The sequence below is a fragment of the Callospermophilus lateralis genome, chromosome 3 (assembly GCF_048772815.1).
Source record: "Callospermophilus lateralis isolate mCalLat2 chromosome 3, mCalLat2.hap1, whole genome shotgun sequence".
Lineage (NCBI taxonomy): Eukaryota > Metazoa > Chordata > Mammalia > Rodentia > Sciuridae > Callospermophilus > Callospermophilus lateralis.
Window position 1 is genome coordinate 28,339,497 of NC_135307.1, and position 14,941 is coordinate 28,354,437.

Below are 14,941 nucleotides of genomic sequence, written 5' to 3' on the forward strand. Positions count from 1 at the left end.
TCAATTGATGAAGATAAAAGAGAAAAACAGGCCGCAGGGAAAATCCCCAGCCAGAATTAGCAAGCCAGGCTGCTGTCAACATGGCAGGGAGGACAGGGCAGCCGGGAAAGAGTTTCCATTGTCACACGACTTGATTTTTAAACCAAAATAAAACTGGCGGGGCTGGGATTTCTTTCTGGTTTTCTACTGAAAACAGCTGTCCACCCTGTCTTGGGCTGGGCCTTTCTCACAGTTTAGCCAGCCTCAGGGTGACCTGGGGACAAAGTCGCCCAGGGGCGCTGTTCTTTCTTGTCAATATAAGAGGTTGGGTACATCTGAAAGCCACAAGGGAACTCTAGGAAGGATGCTGGAACCCGTCCATGGCCTTGCCTCTCGGCTGGGAGCGCATGTCCTCTCTAGAGAAGGGTCCTGAAGGACCCTCCCTCTGCAGGAGCTCAGGATTGGCCCTGACTCTTGGAGTCAAGGTCTCCAGTTCAGAGCCCAGGATGGAGAAAGACAGAGGCACTGGACCTGGAGTTAGACTCACTATAATTTGAATTCTGGCTCCACCCTGTTGTGGTCTCTGAGCTCAGACAACTCGCTTGACCTCGTGTTGTCTTTGTCCCTTGTGGAAGATGATAAAACCTGTCCCTCCTATCTCCCACGGACAGCAAGGAATGAGTAATAACTTGGATTAGAATGTCCCTCGCAATCTATAAAGTGTGCTACCACGGTGGCCGTGACTTACAGTGTATTGCTACCCTTGTCATGAGCACATTTGTAGAGTTTTCAGTAAGCAATCTAATTCTGACCTGAGCATCTGAGCTTTAAAAATAAAGGAGGGGGTGGGGGAGAACTTGTCTTATTCCCTGTGTGTCTCAAAGACAAATGCTGGCCTTGCTAAATATTAAGATTGACGTTGTAGTCCCTAAAGTATTTGGGTATCCACAGGCTAAATTTTTTTATTATTTTTAAAATTTGTTTTAATTAGCTCTACATGACAGTAGAATGCATTTATACACTTTATATACATATATATCATGTATATGATATATCTATGATATGTCGTACATAAATAGGGTATGATTTCTCGTTTTTCTGATGGTACATGTTGTAGAATCACATGGGTCATGCAGTCATATGTGTACATAAGGTAATAATGTCTATTTCATCCTACTCTTCTTCCTATCCCCATGTCCCCTCTCCTCCCCTCCCTTTGCTCCCCTCTAATGTAACTCTATTCTTCCCTAATGTCCCCCACCCCTTCTTGTGCCATTGGCTGAATTTATGCCCTAAGACGATAATGTCTTAAGCATAAATTGACCAAAACAAACTTCATCCAGAAGGTCACTGGTGCTGTGGATGCAGCAGGGTAGGGAGTTTGGGAATCCTAGGGGTCAGTGGTTGCTTTTTTCTGTGAGGCGGTCAGGAAAGACCTGGCAAAAGGGTGACATCTGTGCAGAGACCTGAAGGAAGGGAGGGGTGAAGGGTGTGAGTGTGGAAGGAAAGAACGTCCCAGGCAAGGACACCGGCAGGGGCACCAGCAGGGATTTGTGTGCTTGGGGTGGTCAGGTCATGTACAGCCTTGGAGGCCACTGGAAGGATTTTAGCTTTTGTGCTGAAAAACAAGTAGAGAACCAAAGAGGGTCTGCCCTCCCATCCGACTCTTATTCTCTACCTCAGCTACTGCATTTCCTTCATAGCATTTCCTACATTTTGTAATTATTTTACTAGTTTATTTATTTTCTTCATTTGAATGTTAATTCCATTTATGAATTTCTTAATATTTCAACAAGTATTCATTGAGCACCTACCACATACCAGACAATGCTGTAAGTACTTTGGATAAGTTAGTAAGGTAGTCTAATTTTTTTTTTTAAACTTTTTCTTTGAATGAGATGGTGTATCAGTTAGCTTCCACTGTGTAACAAAGCAAGAAAAAAATCTTGATGGCTTAAAACAGCCATGTTTTTAGCTTATGGGTCTGCGGGTTATATAGAAGGTTCTAGAAGATGGAACTAGGCAGATCTCAGCTAACTGATAAGCTGGCTGTTAACGGGCTGGTCTGAGATGACCTTTTCTTGGGCAACTCTCCTCCACATGGTCTCTCTCCCCCAACGGTCATGCCTGGGCTTGCTACGTGGTAACTGCAGGACTCTGGGTCGGAGCAGAAGCATCCAAATCTTCCTAAGGCCCAAGCTCAGAACAAGCAGAGACCCATCCACCACATTCTTCTGGCTGAAGAAAGCCACAAGGCCAGCCTAGACGCAGGGGACTGAAAAACAGACTCCACCTCCTCATGGGAGACACTGGAGGAATGTGGCCTCGTCTGCTGTCCCCCAAGGTGGGAAGCCATGGGAGGTCTGAGAGCAGCGGAGTCCTGTGTTCCAAGTGAGGCTTCACGGACGTCTCTGGATATAGTTGAGATTTTACTGTGGGGAGAAAAGTGGAAGTGGGGAGACCAGCTAGGATGACAGCTCTGATTGCCACAACAACCGAAGCAGGAAATGATGGTGGCACAGACCAGCGGGTGGTGATGAAGGTGAAGAGGAGACGCCAAGAACAGTCCCAGGACTGTGCCCCTTGTCTCACTGTCACATGTCGGGTCTCTAGGAGAGGCCTGAAAAGAGTTGTCAGTAAGAGTGCTCAGATTTAAGGGGCTCGGGACCTTGTCTTCTATCTTCTCTCAACCTGGGTATTTTGGAGCTCTTTAAGGACAATAATGATCATATCTGTGTTTTATTCAGTTTCAATTGACATTTGTTCATCACCTTTTAGGTACCAGACAGAGCGCCTCCACTTTCAAAGAAAGAAGGGAAAATAGTCAAATAACCAAACATCTGTGTCATAATGTACCGATGACGTTCTCCATTCTTTGAACGCTCTATCATTCGACAGTTAATATTGGTTGAGTGAATGGCTGCTTGATTCTGTGGGGTCCTGTCAATATAGTGATTCAACGTTCAACAGAGACTAATGCGGAGAGAAATGCAAAGTGATCACCCACTTAGAAAGGCGGGTCTCATTCAATAATATCACTAATACATTATTTTTATATATTTAAGATTAAAAAATAATAAACACTGGTGTGTACCCTATTCAGCTTAAGAAATAAATTCTGAGCAGAGCTCAAGATTCCTGTACACTGCTTCCTAAACCCATGCTCTCCTCACCCCAGGTTAAGCCGTAATCCAGAATGTGGTCTTTGTCATTCCTGTGCATTTTTCTATATTTTGAACTATATTTCTATATTTGAACTCTGTCTGTAGGTATAACTAAGCATCAAGTATTGTCCTGCATGATCTTAAACTTTTTATATTGTTAAGATTTCTTATTTGGTTTCCAATACACTGTTTGAATAATAACAGCAGGGCTTGGCCTGTAGGCATCCCACAGAGATTATTTTGGAGAATTCCATGAAACTACCAAGGAGTAGTTGTGATATACCCAGATAGTCCAATAATATCAGCTCAAAGCCAAAGAACCTTACTAAGGTATATTTACTGAGTATTTGAATCCCTGAGACTGACAGCATAAGCCCCATCCATGGCCCTGGTACAAATTAGAAAACAGGGCCAACTCTACGTAAGCAATTGCCTGCTAACAGCCTGGACAAGCTCCCATTTGAACAGTGAACCACCTGCACAACTATATCAGCATCCCTGTCATGTATTACCATGTGCCAGGAACTGCACATGAATGGATACATTTAATTCTCCTATAGTCATAGAAGGTAAGTACTTTTGTCTCTTCTTTCATTATATGGATGTGGAATATTGAGGCAAAAGTAGCAGGCACAGTGGTTTATGCCTCTAATCCCAGAGGCTCAGGAGGCTGAGGCAGGAGGATCCTGAGTTCAAAGCCAGTCTCAGCAAAAGCAAGGAGCTAAGCAACTCCGTGAGGTCCTGTCTCTAAATAAAATATAAAATAGGGCTGGGATGTGGTTCGGTGGTCGTGTGCCCCTGAGTTCAATCCCTAATACTCCTCCTCCCCCCTCAAAAAAAAAAAAAGCCTAAGTAAATTTCCCAAGGTCATACTGCTGGTAAAGTGGGTGGGACCAGGACTCAAACCCAGACAATTTATTTCCACAGCCTGTGCTCTTAAGGACTGAACTCTAACACCTGTCTTTTCACTCTTTCCAAGAACTCAACTGAGCAGGTATTATAATTAGATTCTCCAAGCTGTAGATGTGACAGATGAAGCACGGAAAGTCTGATAACTTGCTCAAGGTCACATAGCCAGCACTTGGCACAGCCAGGATTTGAACTCAAGCAGTCAGGTCTATTTGAGCAAGGCTCAACAGCCATGGTGCAGCCAACTTAATTCTAGGAAAAAAAAAAAAAAAGCCAAAACCCACCACATCTCCAAATCTCCTGACACCAGTCTATTTTATTAGGCTTGCAGCTCTTTAACTGCAGTAAGGTAATAATGTTGTGGTACCAGATAAAGCTGTGCTTTGTATGAACTTTGTAGAAACCCAGGCAAGGAAAAGGAAGTTCAAAGGATCTCTCCACCTGGGACTAATGAAGGGCAGGGGAGTGTGGGGTGGGGAGGACAAATGAATGGAAATGCCTGAGTGGCCTCAAGTTTCTAAAAGAAGTAGAGTTGGGTTCATTTGGGGTGAGAGCCTCCTCCAAAGTTTCTGCCCAGTTACCACAGTTACCGCAGTTGGGTAAGGCAGAGCCTCCAGGATTAAATTACCCTGAAACTCAGCAGCTTTGAACAATAATCTCCCCTTATCCATTCAGGTCTGGGAGGTCAGGAATCCAGAAACAGCTTGGCTGAGTGGCTCTGGATCAGGGCTTCTCAAGCGAGGTCGGCTATTGGCTGGAGCTGTCTCATCTGAAGGCTGGACTGGAAGATCCGCTTCCAAGATGGCACACTCACATGGCTGTTGGCAAGAGGCCTGGGTTCCTCCTCGCATGCATCTCTCCACAGGGCTGCCTGCGTGTCCCCGTGACATGACAGCAGGCTTCCCCCTGCACAAGTAATAGAGAGAAGAGAGGGAAGGGTCTGTATTACCTTTTGTGATCCCATCCTCTCTGCTTTGTTCTATTCACTAAACATGAGGCACTAAACCCAGCTCACACTGGAAGGAAGATGGACAAGGCTGTACGTGTTGAAGGCGGGAGTTTCTTTGAATTATTTGTGCCAGGTATGGTGTTGCACGCCTGTCACCCCAGCCACTGGGGAGGCTGAGGCAGAAAGATTACACACTGGAGGCCAGCCCGGGCAACTTAGTGAGACCTTGTCTCACAATAAAAAACAAAAAGAACTGGGGATGTTTTAATGGTAGAGCACCACTCAATTCATTCCTCGGTACTTAAAAAAAAAAAATGTATTTTTTCGTGAACTTTTCTTAAACGCCGGTTTGGCAAGAAAGAAAGAAGTCCTACCTCGTTATTTTTTTAAAATTGTAGTTGGACACATACCTTTATTTTATTTATTTATTTTTATGCAGTGCTGAGGATCGAACCCAGGGCCTTGCACATGCTAGGCAAGTGCTCTACCGCTGAGCCCCAGCCCCAGCCCCCTTACCTTGTTATTTATGGTGCTATTTCCTATCGCCGAGAGCAACAGACTTCATAGCCAGAACCACCTAGAGGCCCAGCTCTCTACCTACTCCTGGGTGACCTCAGCAAGTTACTCAACCTCTCTGTGTCCCCTTTCCACGCCTGCAAAATGGGAGAATATAACATCACCAACCCCTTTCAGGCTGTATGAGGGTTTGAATGAGTACACGTTGGTAGAGTTCTCTAGAAGTGTCTGGAACACGGAAAACAGAGTGTGAGTGTTTGCTAAATCCAAAACACTCTTTTAGCACTCTAGCCGAATATGACTAGCAGCAGGGAAGCTGCCCTCCCCAGCAGATTGAAGTGATCTTTTGTCAGGGGTGACCTCTGTAGCACAGGCGGTCGCCAGTCAGAACAAAACCTGGTCCCTGCTGTGTCAGGCAAATAATTGGTTAGTTGTTGTATCAAGGTGAGGGCGGCCCTGAAAGTGGGAAGGGAAAGGGAGGAAACGCCAAGGGTTTAGGGATCTAGGTGTCAACCTGAAGGACAGCGTATTCGTAATTGGCACCACACACCAGCACCTATCGCATCAGCCTGGTTTTAAATCAGCAGGATATTTTGTTGTAAATGGGCTTCTTAAGGTCATGGTCACTGAACCCAGGGATGCTCTACCTGAGCTACTCCTCCAACGCTTTTTTTCATCTTGAGACAGGGTTTCACTAAATGGCCCAGGCGAGCCTTGAACTCACCCTCCTGCCTCTGCCTTCCAAGTTGTTGGGATTATCATGGCAAAAAAAATGCAGCAAACCTACTCTGTTCATACCTGTTCAGTGCTGTCCTTGGCTATTCCTAGTGCCAGGGTAAGGACTTTAGTCCAAAGCCCGGCGAATGAGCCCATTCCCAAGACTTTGAGAGCTAACCGATGTTTTACAAGAGCAGGGGGACTCTGGCTGAATCTTTTAGGAAGTGAGTTGAGTGGAACTGAGCAGAGCAGAAACTACCCAGAGAGTCGGTGGTGTGCCCCCCTGGGCAGGCGAACTAGGTACTTTTCCTCCCTGAGAATTATTTCAGAAGCCAGGCTTTGAAGTCTTAAGGGTTGGTTGCTACTATTTAGTTATTTGAACTAAAATAATAAAAATCCCCTAACTGCTCTAATTTTTTGGGGGAGGGGGGGCGGGGGGGTTGAAAAAGCACATTATGGTGTATCTTTACTGCTTACAAGATGGCGAGAGGGGACTTTTCACAAAGTTTCCCGAACCAGTAGGGAAAACATGTACCTGAGGGCAGGGTTCTCCAGGAAGAGGCCAGAAGGAGTGGCCAGGTGACGACAGGGAAAGTCCCCCTGTGGAGTGGCCTGCAGTCCAGCCCTCTCTGGCTTTCAGCTCAGATGAGGACTTGCAGGAAGCTTCCAGGAGGGTGTGGCTGCCCTCCACCAGGCCAGCCCCAAAGGGTAAAAGCAGGGTTTTTTGACATCCTGGCCGGATCATTCTTGGTTGTGGTGGCTGTCCTGTGCATAATAGCATGGGTAGCAGCGTCTCTGGCCTCTACCATTGGATGCCAGTATAACCCCCAGCTGTGAAAATCAAGAATGTCCCTGGACATGGTGCGATGTCCGGTGGGCAGGAAGGCCACATTGCCCCAGGTAGGTACTGGGTTGAAGAAGGGTGCGTCCCAAAGTCCCCTCCTCCTGTCAGTCTGTGGCTTCCTCAGAGCTTCCCCCTCCAAGCTCAGGGAACCTCTGGACATCTGTACTTGCTCGTGCAGTTTCTGGGGTCTCCGTGGTTGTGACCCGCTTCGACCTGTGAGCATGGCCATGCTGATAGCAGAGCCTCTGGTCAGGCCCTCAGTGGACATAGGGCTGCTTCCAGAAGGCTCGATTCTGGGTTCCCCTCTGACTTGCACCTTCCAGGCCTCTCCCAGGTTGAGAGAGAGGCCACTCCGCTTTTTAAATTTTCCACCAGATTAAAAATGAAGACATATCGATATGAAGCAACAACAACAACAACAAATGACATGTTTTAAAGTGAGGTACGTGAGCTTCAGCTAGGAGATTAAGGGATTTACCCAATTATTAATTCGTGGCCGTCTGGAGGTGGTACCTACCGTCAGGCAGTGAGAAGTAGCGGGGAGGCTGGCTGAATCCCCTCTGCTCTCAGGCCCGGCTGAGTGGCTCTGGCCTTCCTAGAGGAGGGGGCTTTGAGAAGGCCAGGCCTGAGCCAAGTGACTCCTCAGCATCCCTCCCTCCCCCAACGCTTAGAGAGGCAGGGCCAAGGGAGAAAGTGGGAACCGCGAAACAGCCTCTTAGCTTCATGTTTGAATATGGAATTCAAATGTGCTGGCTCTGCCACTTTGTAACCAGGGGGTCTTGGTCTGTCACTTCACACTCCAGGCCTCAGTTTCCTCGTCTAACATGGGAATGAATGTGCCACACCATAAAACTGGACACATTTAAATTGCCCCGTGCAATGATGAGTGCTTGGTAAGCATGCAGTGCCTATCAGCTGTTCCTGCTGCTATGTTGATTTTATTTAGCCTGTTAAGGAATTTGGAGCCCGACCCCACAGTATGTAGATGGTAGCCAACTTTTTCTTCTATCAGACGCAGTGTCTCTGATTTGATATCTAGGTCCTTGATCCATTTTGAGTTAACTTTTGTGCATGGTGAGAGGAGGGGGTTCAGTTTCATTTTGTTGCATATGGATTTCCAGTTTTCCCAGCACCATTTGTTGAAGATGCTATCCTTCCTCCATTGCATGTTTTTAGCCCCTTTATCAAATATAAGAAAGTTGTACTTTTGTGGATTGGTCTCTGTGTCCTCTATTCTGTACCATTGGTCCACCTGCCTGTTTTGGTACCAGTACCATGCTGTTTTTGTTACTATTGCTCTGTAGTACAGTTTGAACTCTGGTATCACTATACCTCCAGATTCACACTTCCTGCTTAGAATTGCTTTTGCTATTCTGGGTCTTTTGTTTTTCCATATGAATTTCATGATTGCTTTATCTATTTCTACAAGAAATGTCGAGTTAATAACAAGAATAAACAAATGGGACTTACTTAAACTAAAAAGTTTTTCCTCAGCAAGAGAAACAATAAGAGAGGTAAATAGGGAGCCTACATCCTGGGAACAAATTTTTATCCCTCACACTTCAGATAGAGCCCTAATATCCAGAATATACAAAGAACTCAAAAAATTAAACAATAAGATAACAAATAACCCAATCAACAAATGGGCCAAGGACCTGAACAGGCAATTCACAGAGGAGGACATACAATCAATCAACAAGTACATGAAGGGCTGGGGATGTGGCTCAAGCGGTAGCGCGCTCGCTTGGCATGCGTGCGGCCCGGGTTCGATCCTCAGCACCACATACATAAAAGATGTTGTGTCTGCCAAGTACTAAAAAAAAAATATTAAAATTCTCTCTTTCTCCCTTTTTTCTCACTCTCTCTCACTCTTTCTTTAAAAAAAAAAAAAAAAACAAGTACATGAAAAAATGCTCACCATCTCTAGCAGTCAGAGAAATGCAAATTAAAACCACCCTAAGATACCATCTCACTCCAGTAAGAGTGGCAGCCATTATGAAGTCAAACAACAATAAGTGTTGGTGAGGATGTGGGGAAAAGGGTACACTTGTACACTGCCGGTGGGACTGCAAATTGGTGAGGCCAATTTGGAAAGCAGTATGGAGATTCCTGGGAAAGCTGGGAATGGATCCACCATTTGACCCAGCTATCGCCCTTCTCAGACTATTCCCTGAGGATCTTAAAAGAGCGTACTATAGGGATACTGCCACATCAATGATCATAGCAGCACAATTCACAATAGCTAGACTGTGGAACCAACCTAGATGCCCTTCAATAGATGAATGGATAAAAAAATGTGGCATCTATACACAATGGAGTATTACGCAGCACTAAAAAATGACAAAATCATAGAATTTGCAGGGAAATGGATGGCATTAGAACAGATTATGCTAAGCGAAGCTAGCCAATCCTTAAAAAACAAATGCCAAATGTCTTCTTTGATATAAAGAGAGCAACTAAGAACAGAACAGGGAGGAAGAGCATGAGGAAAAGATTAACATTAAACAGAGACAAGTGGGGGGAGAGAAAGGGAGAGAGAAGGGAAAGCATATGGAAATGGTAGGAGACCCTCAATGTAACACAAAATTACATATAAGAGGTTGTGAGGGGAAAGGGGGGGAAAACAAGGGAGAGAATTGAACAACAGCAGATGAGGTAGAGAGAGAAGATGGGAGGGGAGGGGAGGGGGGATAGTAGGGGATAGGAAAGGTAGCAGAATACAACAGTCACTAATATGCCATTATGTAAAATTGTGAGTGTGTAACTGATGTGATTCTGCAATTTGTATTTGGGGTAAAAATGGGAGTTCATAACTCACTTGAATCAAATGTACGAAAGATGATATGTCATGAGCTTTGTAATGTTTTGAACAACCAATAAAAAAAATTTTATTTAGCCTGAATCAAACTGGGCCCATCCCAGTTCAGTGTGGTATCGTATCAGTACCAACTTTCTAAAAAAATCCTCTTTATTCAGTGTCCCCCCCTCCCCCTGCCAAAGTCACCCTTTTCACAGCTTCTGTGCCCTTGGACCCATTCCCTCTCCAGGTCTTTCTCTCTTGCTTAGCCTCACCTATGACCTTCACCCCTTCCTCGTGGACCAACTCTCTCTCTCCCGACCAAGTGTTCTCTGGTCTTCGGGGCTGGGCCTGTGCAGGCAGGGTTACTATCTCTCACCTGTCCCACCTCTTCTGGCTCCACAGGGTGAAGGTCCAGTTGCTACAGGGTCCATAGATGCCTCCTCCAAGGGCCGTTTGTTATCTGTTCACTGGGGGACAATCAGGTTTCCAGGCTGGCTGTTGTGAACGAGGTGACCGTGCGTGTTCCTGTCGACTCTTGGAGGACAGTGCTGTCATTTCTGTGGGTCAGGGGTTATTAGTTCCACTCACTCTTACACAGATTCTTTTTTTAAATTTCCTTATGGAGATTTTTTAGGATTTTCTCAGATGATTTTATGTTGTCTGTGAATACAGATAGTTTACTCTTCCTTTCCAATTTATTTCCTTTTTTTTTAAAAAAAAAATGCATTTGCCTTTTGTACAGTTTGATGTTGAATAAAGGTCTTAAGAGATTAGCATTCAGTCTTTTATCATTAAATATAATGTAAGTTGCAGGGTTTTTTTTGTAGAAGTCCTTTAATCATGTTGAGGAAATTCCCTCCCATTTCTAAGTTGCTGAGGGCGGTCTTGAATGTGTGCTGAATTTTGTCACTGAACAAAATGACAACTACCTGTTCTGAATCTATTGATATAAATCTATGGTTTTTCTTCTTTATTCTCTCTTTATGATAAATTATAATGACGGGGTTTTTTTTTTCTTAAAAAGCCACTTTTTATTGTATATATCCAAGATGTGCATCTGGATATTTTGATGCACTTATTTTGAAAGACACATGCATAGTGAAGCAATGACAACTGATTTTTAAATGGTGAGCCAACCTTGTATCCCTGGGATGTATTTTACTTGCTCATACTTCTTAATGTTTTTTAAAGGTGAGTTATAATTCACAAACCATGAAATTGATTCTTTTAAAGTTCAAAATTCGGTGTTTTTAAAAAAAAATTCACAAGTGTCATACAACCATGTACAACCATGCCTGCTGACTGATTTTGGATTGGGGATTGAACCCAGAGCTTTGTGCCTTCTAGGCATGTGACAAGTTTTTTTTTTTTTTTTAAATCACCCCCAAAAGAAATCCTGTTCCTGTAAGCAGTCATTTCCCAACTCCCCACATCCTGACTTTTGGCAAGCACTAAAATACTTTCTATTTCTTTGGATTTGCCTTTTGTGGACATTTTATATACACGAAATTATATAACATGTGGGTCTTTTGTGGCTGTCCTCTTTTTTTGGGGGGGGGGCTGTACCAGGGATTGAACTCAGGGGCACTTGACCACTAGCTACATCCCCAGCCCTATTTTGTATTTTATTTAGAGACAGGATCTCACTGAGTTGCTTAGCACCTTGCTTTTGCTGAGGCTGCCTTTGAACTCTCAATCCTCCTGCCTCAGCCTCCTGAGCCGCTGGAATGACAGGCATGTGCCACCACACCTGGCTGTGGCTGTCTTCTTTTACTTACTGTTTTAAGAGCTTGTCCATGTTGTACCAGGTATTAGTGCTTCATTCCTTTCTATGACCCAATAATATTCCATTGTGTGGATATACTACACAGTCCATTCATCAGGTGGTCAACTTTTGGGTTGTTTCCACTGTTTGGTTCTTACAAATAAGGCTGCTACAAACATCTGTGTACAAGTTGTTGTGTGCACATCTGTTTTCAGTTGTCTTGGACATATACCTAGAAATGGAACTGCTTGGTCTCATGCCACTCCATGTTTAACTCTTGAGAAACGACCCAACTGTTTTCTACCGCAGCTGCCACTGCCCCATTTTATGTTCACCCCAGAAATATGTGAGGGTTTCAATTTCTCCAAATTCTCACCAGTACTTGTTATTCATCTTTTTGATTATAATTATCTAATAGGTGTGAAGTGGTGTGCATTGTGGTTTTGATTTGCATTTGCCTAATGACTAATGATGTTGAACATCTTTTCATATACCTGTCATCTATTATAGATCCTCTTTGGAGAAACGTCTATTCAAAACCTTAACCCATTTGAAAACTCCACCGTGTCTTCAGGGGCCAGCATGAGCACCTGCCAGAGCCTGATGGAGCCCAGATCCTGAGCCTTACTCTGAAGAGTGCCGGGCAGCAGTTGGTGGAGGAGGCCCTTCAGACACAATGTGATGAATGATGCCTTTAAGTCTCAAGAAAACCTTTTTCTCCAGCCAAATGACTTTGAGATATTTCAGACCTTCCCTGTGGCTGGTCCTGCAGCCAAAATTCTACAGAAATTTGTGATTTTCCACTCAAATAAGGAAACTGACTGAAGGAGTGGAGTTTTAAATAATAATGGCTCAATTCTTGGTAAAGTGCTTTATATGAAGATAAGCAAAAAAACTTACCATTCATCAGGTGGTGAACTGAGATATTTTATTGTTCTTTATACAAATTCAATTTTAATATATTAAAATTCATGACTTAAACCTAGAGTATCATGTATGTTTTATTTGTTGGATGCTTACATTTTAGGAAAGAAAACATTTTCATTTATTTAAAAAATGAATATTTGTAATTTCTGTTTTCTAAGATTTTTATACTACAATAAAATTTGTTCTTTTATCCTGAATTTGCAATTACTAAGTAAAGATAAGAAAGTATAAAATTGGAGGGAAGAAAGAAGAGGCATTACTAATCCAGTGATGACTTAATTTTTCTAAAGGAAGAAAGTTGTTTTATTTGTAACACTAAACATGGGAGATGTTTCTTAGCAAACTGGTTTGGAAAGGTTATTGATATGATGTGTATTAGGTTCTCCCATCTTGTGTATTGTTATGGTTTAGATATGAGGTGTCCCCCAAAAGCTCAGATGTGAGTCAACGCAAGAAAGTTTAGAGGTGGTACAACTGGATTATGGGTCTTAACCTAATCAATGCATTAATCCCCTGATAGAGATTAACTGGGTGGTAGGAAGTTAGGGTGTGGATGGAGGAGGTGGGTCATTGGGGGCATGCCTTTGGGGCACATATGTGGTCTATGGTGAGGGAGTCTCAGTCTCTCTCTCTCTTTCTCTCTCTCTCTCATTCTCCCCCTCCCCCACACACACCTTCCTGGTGCAATTTTCTGAGCTGCTTTGCTCTGTCACACCTTTCTGCCATGATGTTCTGCCTCACCTCAGGCCCTGAGGATTGGACTCTGCCATCTATGCCCTGAGACCTCTGAAATCCTAGTGGCAAATAAACTTTTACTCCTCTAAAGTTGTTCTTGTCAGGTCTCGTGGTCATAGCAGTGAAAAAACTGACTAAAACACATATGAAACTGATTAAATCTCTTTTTAAGTTCCTTTACCTTATAGTAGTGGTTGCAGTTTTTTAAAAATACTACATTGTTTCATGTCTTTTAAAAAATGTTTAAAATATGGCCCACATATAAACATTGCAAATGGCTAAGAACAAAGAAACATGAGAATATTAGAACTTTAAAGAATTCTTCATGTCACAGTGTTTTACTTTGATGATGTGCCTTTGATTTAATTCGGGACATTTTTAGAAGGATACTCTATTTGTGTTTGTAATAATTTTTGAAGAGCTTGGAAATAAATTCTGCTTAATTCATCATTTTCTATGATGGCAAGAAAAAATGGGTTGATTTCTTATTGTTGAGTTGTGACAGCTTATAATATACTCTAGATAACTAGATCTTTATTATATATATGATTTGCAAGTATTTTCTGTGGGTTGTCTTACTTTCTTGACAGTGTTTTTTGAAATGCAAAACAAATTTTTGTAATTTTGATGAAATACAAGTGATCTATTTTTATTCTTTGTGCTTTTGGTGTCATATCTAAGGAATCATTGCTACACTCAAAATCACAGGGACCCACATTTCAGCTAAGAGTTTTATAGTTTTAGGTCTTACATTTAAATATTTGATGTATTTTGAGTTTGTGTATGGTGTGAGGTAGGGATCCAAATTCATTCTGTTGTCTTATATATCCATTTGTCCCACCACAATTTGTTGAAGAGGTTATTCTTTCCCCATTTAATGGTTAGGACACGCTTGTCAAAAATGAATTGACCAGAAATGTGAGGGTTTATTTCTGGAATTTAAAACTTCTTCTATTGATATATGTTTATCATTATGCCCGTTTCACTCTGTCTTATAGTAACTTTCAAAATTGGGTAGTGCAGCTGGGTACCATGGCACACCTGTAATCTCAGCAGCTCAGGAGGCTGAGGCAGGGGGATTGGAAGTTGTTAAGTGCCCCTGGGTTCAATCCCTGCTACCAAAAAAAAAAAAAAAACATATATATATATATATATATATATATATATATATATATAGAGAGAGAGAGAGAGAGAGAGAGAGAGAGAGAGAGAGAGAGAGTAGGGGTGAGTATACCACATAAATTATAGGATCAGCATGAAATTTTCTGGGGGAACGAAAAGCAGCTGAAATAATACAGATGTTATCCACTCTTGTAGACCAATTTGGAGGCACCATCCTCTTACTATTAGCTTCCAATCAATGAACATGGGAATATCTTCCTATATCTTTGGGTCTTTAAGATTTTCCCTTGATGTTTTGTAGTTATTTATGTTTTCAGTTTATACTTTTTTGGCTAAATTTTGCCTGCAATATTTTATTGTTCTTTATACAAATTCAATTTTTATTATAAGCAGAATTATTTCATTTTTTGGATTGTTTATTGTCATTGTACATGAAATTATTGAATTTTGTACATCAATCTTGCATCCTGTAGCCTTGCTGAACTTGTATATTGAATTCAACAACATATACATT